General features: G+C 34.1%; 1 pseudogene; it reads right to left on the bottom strand.

Moving 5' to 3' along the window:
- Positions 1-3,934: 3,934 nt before the first annotated feature.
- On the bottom strand, positions 3,935-4,602 carry LOC116642969 (annotated as a pseudogene).
- Positions 4,603-7,320: the final 2,718 nt, after the last annotated feature.

Below are 7,320 nucleotides of genomic sequence, written 5' to 3'. Positions count from 1 at the left end.
TTTTCAAAGGTTGATGTTTTTATTTTTGACTAAATATACAAACATCTATATTGTTTAGTATGGTTACAAATAATAAAAAGAGTAACTGAATTATGTGTCTGGAATGGTGCTGATCCTAGCAACCATGTATATGTAAGGGTTACTACAGCTTGGCTGAGATTACAGTTTATTAAAAAAAAATAAATAAGCGGTAGGGCAAAATTCAGTATCCCTTACTCCAAAAAATTAATTTTTTAACCATTGATAAAAAATGCATAAATTTTTACCATGCACAAAGTAGAGGTAAAGGATTCTATCCACTCCAGTTTGTGCATGTTCATAGAAATTCGTTTAAGTTGAAATGAAACTTACTCCTAGTGGCTGGTTCAATTCAAGCTTGATTCTAGGCTCTAAGTGAGAATATGCATGTTTGAGTTGGAAGAAAAGGAGAACATTTGATTGAAATGAACTAAGATGTTAGCTCTTATTTAATCCTAAACTGTCAATAATTTTTAGAAGGCTTGTTTTTTTTTTCCTTCTGAGGGCATTATGTGGGTTCATGGCCAGTAGCCTGTCTTCATATAAACCTTTAAAGTGAATTTCATGTTTATCTTAGGAAAAGGACAGACTTTCCTTAGCTATTTAGTGCTATAGATTGGGAAGTAACAGCTGACTATTTTAGTCTGTACTTCTAGATACTTCTTAACTCATCCAAAGATTCTAAAATACATAACATAGGTATTTTTTTTTTTTGGTAAAGTGGTGGTAAAATTATGAAAATGTACACAATTTATGATGGCTTAATACTGATTAAAAATAGTCGAATGCTAAAGTATTAAGGCTAATTACATCTTCAGTGGGAACTATATCCTAGGAAGAACAAATCAAGTGATAATTCCACTAGAACTAGCACTATTGCTAATGTTTTTGTAGTTTACTATTGTATTTTAGAAATTAACTCCAGTGTTTAAAAATATCTGACCCAAAATGTTTTGGTCATTTAAAGAGAATGGCATTTAAAAAATCATAACCATAAATTGTGAAAGCAAAATCGGCATTAAGACCACATTCTGGAGATAGTCACTGTTAATATTTTGTTGTATTTCCATTTTTTTCTTATCAGAGAAATTGAATATTTTAATTGCTTCACTCTTGATTGCAATTTTATTACATATATGGGAATAATTTTTCTCAGAGAACAAACATCTCTGGAAATCAATGGGAAAATACCATTTGCTTTAATGCAAATTTTTCTGGAAGACAGTTCTTATGTTGAGTAAGAAATGTTGTTATGTACTTTTAAAATTCTGTAATATGTGAGCCAAGCTGGCGATATATCTTGAATCTGTCCACTTCTTTCCCTCTACACTAATGTTGTTCTAGTTCAACCCACATTATCTCTTGCCTGAAGTACTAAAATAATTCCCTTTTTTTTCCTTCAATCATCTTTCTTTCAATTTTGTATCTCTAGAATTCATTGTTTTCATAACAGTGGTGATACTTACAAACTGAAATAAGATTGTACCACTGCTCTTTAAAATCTCTCAACCATCTTTTACACTGACACTTAAATCTAAACTCTGATCTTGCCCTATAAAACTCTACCTTACCTGATCCCTATCCTCTTCTCTGACTGCATTTGGTACTACTCTTTCCTTTATTTACTGCCTTCCATCCATTCAGATTTCCAACTTCTGTGTCCATTTTTGTAATTTTTATCTTTCAAGGAATTTTCACTTTTTATTTAAGTTGTTGAATTTATTAGCATAAAATTATTCATAATGTTTCCTTACTCTTCCTCAAATGTTTGTAGGATCTGTGATGGTTCCATTTTCTATCCTGATAGAGGTAATTTCTCTTTTCTCTCTTTATCTATTTTACTGTTTTCCCCCCAAAACCAGCTTTTATTTTATGGATTTTCTCTACTGTATTTCCATTTTCTAGTTCATAGATTCCCTTTCTTATTTTTATTATTTCCTTCCTTCTTGTTTTTTTTTTTTTTTAAAGATTATTTATTTATTTATTTGACGGAGAGAGCTTAAGAGAGCACAAGCAGGGGGAGGGGCAGAGGGGGAGAGAGAAGCAGGCTCCTTGCTGAGCAGGGAGTCCCATGCGGGCTCGATCCCAGGACCCGGAGATCATGACCTGAGCCAAAGGCAGGTGCTTAACCGACTGAGCCACCCAGGTGCCCCTATTTCCTTCCTTCTACATATTTTAAGCTTAATTTGCTCTCTCTAACTTTCTTAAGTGGAAATTTAAAGCTTTTTTCTTTTCTAACATAAGTATTTAAAGTTATAACAATCCCTCTAAGCACTACCTTAGCTCCATCCCACAAATTTTAGCATATTGTGCTTTTGTCATTGTTTATTTTAGTTCAAAATACTTTAAAATTTTCTTTTTGATTTCTTCTTTGACTCATAGGTTATTTATAAGTATTTTATTTAATTTCCAAATACTGGTAGGGTTATCTCGAGATCTTTCCAATATTATTTTCTATTTTAATTCTGTTGCAATCAGAGGATGTACTATGTATAATTTTAATCCTTTTAAATTTATTGAGACTTGTTTTATGGCTCAGCATGTGATTTATCTTGGTAAATGTCCTGTGTGCATATGAGGAGAATGTGTATTTTGTAGTTTTTGAGTGTGCTGTGCTATAAATGCCAATTAGGTAAAGTTGGTTGATAATGCTGTTTCAATTTTCTTTACACTTACTGATTTTCTGTATGCATGTTCTATGATTCATTGAGAGGCGAGTTGAAATCTTCACCTGGATTTGTCTTTCTCCTTTAAGTTCTGTTAGTTTTAGCTTCATGTATTTTAGGTGTTATTATTAGCCACATATAAGATTGTTATGTATTTTTGGTTAATTGACCCTTTTATCATTATGAAATGTGCTATATCTCTAATAATATCACTTGTCTTAAAGCCTGATAATAGTCTTTGTCTGATATTAACATAACTACTCCATGCTGAGCATGAAGCCCACTGTGGGGTTAGATCCCAGGACCCTGAGATCATGACCTGAGCCAAAAGCAGATGCTTAATTGACTAAACCACCCAGGCGACCCAATAGTCAATTGTCTTTTGAAGAAATTTTTAAAAATGAGAAAAACTGACTTTTTATATCCCAACATATTAACCTTGCTTACACATTCATTTGTGTAGATCCCAGTTTCCATCTGGTATTATCTTCCTTCAACCCAAATAATTTTCTTTATCATTTATTTTAGAGCAGGTCTGCTACTTTCAAATTTTCTCAGCTTTTGTTTGTCTGATTGTCTGAAAATGTCTTTATTTCATTTATTTTTTTGCCAGATATTTTGGCTGCCATATTTTTTTCAGCACATTAAAGATGTCACTGTATATATAGTCTTCTTGCTTGAGATGTTTCTTGTTAAAAATTGGCAACTATTCTTATCTTTGTTCTATGCAACATCTACGCTTTCTCCACTTGCTTTTAAAATTTTGTCTTTATTACTGGATTTTAATAATTTAATTATGATGCTTTTTCTTGTGGGTTTCTTTGTGTTATTTTGGAGTTTGATGAGCTAATTGCATCTGTATTTTTAGTTTTCATCAAATTTGGAAAATTTTCAGCAAATGTCTTGAGATATTTTTCTGTTTCCCTTTTTATGTATCTCTAATTATGTGGATTTTATTCTATTTATTTTTTTAACTTTGAATTTTAATTATACACATAAATAGCAACATGAGAACAAGGAGTTCTGAGGCATTATCTTTAAGTGAAAGGATTTCTGGTTAGTCCACTTGTAGTATGGCATCACCCAAGGTAACAAAGAAGCCTAGTATCATTTTTCCTGAAGAAGAAAACCAATTTACTACATTCAGTACTGACTCTTCTCTACCGTTTTTCTATAGAAATACTGGTTTACTGCATGGAGTTTCCAATGTTTATATATAAGAGATTAAAATGGGCAGAGCATGGAGCATTCTACTTATTTCTAGGTGAATGCTTCACATTTCTTGGCTTTTGAAAGTTGTCCTTCCACAAATCTTCTACGACTATATATCCTTGTAAACCCCAGACATATAATGTCTCCTCACTGACCTGGACAAATATGATAGCTTGTTGTGGATAAAAAAGAGAGGCAGCTAATCCCATGAACCCAGGTGGATACACGAGCTTCTTTATTTTTGAACCTCTAGCCAAATGAAGTCCAACAATGCCAGCAAAACCAACAACACCAGCTCTTGGAAAAAATCCAAGAGGTGCATTTTAGAGATATCCATAGCTATCTAACCTCCACTGAACCAAGCTCTGCATCTGAGGCTTAGTTTGTGGGTGTATTTCCTGACACCAACTTGTATATGGCTCACAATAATGTTGGAGATGTGAGATGCTTTCTTAAAGTTGGGTCCTTGGCTCCTCCACATATTTAGATTGACTGTCAGGAATGGAGTACAGTGAAAGCTTATTAACCTTCGTGAAAGTTTTGTGAGATGAGTCTTTTTTAGGTGATGCATAGACTTTGAAGGTGAGCAGACTCATGCTGGTTGCCTCTACAGACCTCTGAATTACCTTCAACCTGTTGTAGGCAGAGGTGGCTCCAGACTAACTACATGCATTTTAGACCATTCAGTATTGTCATAGAAATCATTGAGACTAATACTTTTATTCTCTGGGAATTGTTCTTAGCATTTTATTCTGTGTGCTTTGGATTTGATGATTTCTAATGTTATGTTTTCAAATGTAATGATCTTTTTTTCTGCAGTGTCTAATCTACCCGTCTACTGCTTTTTATTTCAGATAGCATTCTTCAGTTTTTGAAGTTCAAAATAGTTTCTATTACTCTTCTATTACTCTTTCCTTATGCTCCTATATTTCTTTCATAAGATCTTAAGCATATCTGTAATATTATTTTAAAGTTCTTGATTACTAAGTCCATCATCTATGATATTTATGGGCCTGCTTCTATTGACTGATTTCACTTCTGGCTATGGCTTAGAGTTTTCTGCTTCTTCCTTTGTCTTGAGTATCTGGATTTTGTTATTTTTCTTTAACAATTTTCTTGCTTTGGCAGGTAGTGCAACTTAATCCTTTGTGGATCTAAAGAAACCTTTATTCTAGGACCATTTCTGAGGTATGTCCCTTTATTAGCCCTATTTCTAATACATGACCCTTCTCTACTGAACTCTAATTACCTGGATGTTGAACAGACTCTCTCTGCTTGGCTTATGGGAATTCAAATGTCTCCCTGCTCTGCTTGAGCTCTGGAAATCATTTAGCTTCCCCAAGTGCTTTGTTTGGCATTATGAAGTTTTACCTGGAACATAATGCAATTTTATATTCAAACAAGTACTCAAGAAGGCCTCTTTCAGGTTTTTGGAGCTCTTTTTACATATAGCTCCCTCCTATCTGGTACTCTTTTATGCCAAGTCCAGCTACCTCAGCCTTGCTGTGCTCAGCTTTTGTTCTTCCTCCAAAAAATGGTCTGTAGACTGTAAACAGAAAGCTGAGGCAATGCTAGAAGTCACTTCATGTGTTTCTTTTCTCTTAGAAGTCACCATGTTGCACTGCCTGTTTTTAAATGTCTAAAAACAAGTTTTTCTCTTATATTTTGTCCAATTTTCTGGTTGCTTGCCATAGGAGGTCAAGGAGCTGAAAGCACAAATCAGGAGCAGAGTTTTCCCTCAGCGGCTCTGGCCTTTTTTTTTTAGTTCTTCAAAAGGACAAATAATCAAGTTAGTATTTGCCTTAAAACTGTTGCACTTACTCTTTCTGCTTAGAAAAGTCTTCCCATGCATCTCTACAAGCTTCCTCCTTCTCTTTCCTTAGTTTCCAAAATAGCTTTTCTTGACCACACTATTTAAAGACATGATTTATCATTTTAATTCTTCCTTCTTTTCTTTCATCCAATTTATCACAGTCTGTAATTACCTTTTAATTTTTTTTTTTTTACATGTGTAATGTCACCTCTCTTCTTGCTATGTAAGTTGCACAAGGAGAGAAACTTGTACTCCCATATTCCTCAGCCTCTTGAATGGTAGCTGGCCCACAGGCAGGAGCCAGGAAACATTTCCTGAATGTGAGTATGAATAAGGGTAGTGTCTAGCCACGTACTCTGAAATTTTAAGGTAGGGAGGTGCTAAGCAACATAGTAGTAAAGGCCCATACATTAGAGTATGTTATGCTTATGTGTTCCTGTAGAATCTTCTTTTTCATGTACAGTAAAGAGAATTAAATCTATTATTTTCACAAGAAAAATGTGACTTTACATTTTAGATATTTAGCTATATTTGATATTGGTCTCTATTCTCCATATGCAATCAAATTTGCTATACTTTTATTAGGGGCATAGATATATAGTCTCTGACAGTTCATTTGAAATAGAATTGCTTAGCTATTTTCTCAACATTAACCAGTTTTATTGAAATATATTTGTATGGTGGTATCTCAGTTTGGGCTGCAATAACAAAAATACCATAGAATGGGTGGCCTTAACAATTAACATTGATTTCACACAGTTTAGAGGCTGGGAAGTCCAAGATCAAGGTGCCAGCAGATCCAGTGTGTGCTGGGGAAACTCTTTCTGGTTTGCAGATAGCCAGTCTTCTCACCTTCTTGCTGGATCCTCACCAGGCGGGAGATCCTCTGTCTGATGTCTGTTTTTATAAGGACACTAATCCCATTCATGAGGACTCCATCCTCGTAACCTGATTACCTTCCAAAGGCCCCAACTCAAATACTATCACGTTGGGGATTAGTTTTTAATGTATGAATTTTGTGGGGACACAAACATTCAGTCCACAGCTGATGGAGAAAATATTGTGGTATAAAGGTATATATAAATACTATGTGCCAGTTTTAAATTTGGTTGGCAATGAAGGGGCTGGCCTGCTCTAATATGAAATAACTGTGTTCATGTTACGGATTTTAATTCTGAAGTAGATAGAAAAATAGCTGACCTAAATAGTCATGCTGTATTTAGTTTTACATTCTCTTAGGTACATGGTTTTTATTAATCACCCACTTCACTAAAATGTAGGTCTGCATTTTCTTACATTTTAAAAAAGAGAATATCCCTGTCCAAGATCTTGGGATTTAATGTTCTCTTAGTATTATTGGCCTACATGATGGAGGACTAATCCTCTCCCCAGTTGGGGATTGATATTTGGGAGCATAAGCAATTTTGTGACAGGTTGGGTTCATACTCAGTTACAGGAACTATCTTGGAATCTAGGATATTTTTAAAATTATTTATTTATTTTTTTAATTGTTTCCAGAGCTTTGTTATTGTGATTATGTTTATGGACTGTTCCTCTTCATCAGGTATTGGTAGTTTTTAGTATTTCATGTAGCATCATGAATATATTTTG

This window comes from Phoca vitulina, unplaced genomic scaffold, assembly GCF_004348235.1.
Source record: "Phoca vitulina isolate PV1807 unplaced genomic scaffold, GSC_HSeal_1.0 scaffold25, whole genome shotgun sequence".
Lineage (NCBI taxonomy): Eukaryota > Metazoa > Chordata > Mammalia > Carnivora > Phocidae > Phoca > Phoca vitulina.
This window is presented reverse-complemented; position numbering and strand designations above follow the sequence as displayed.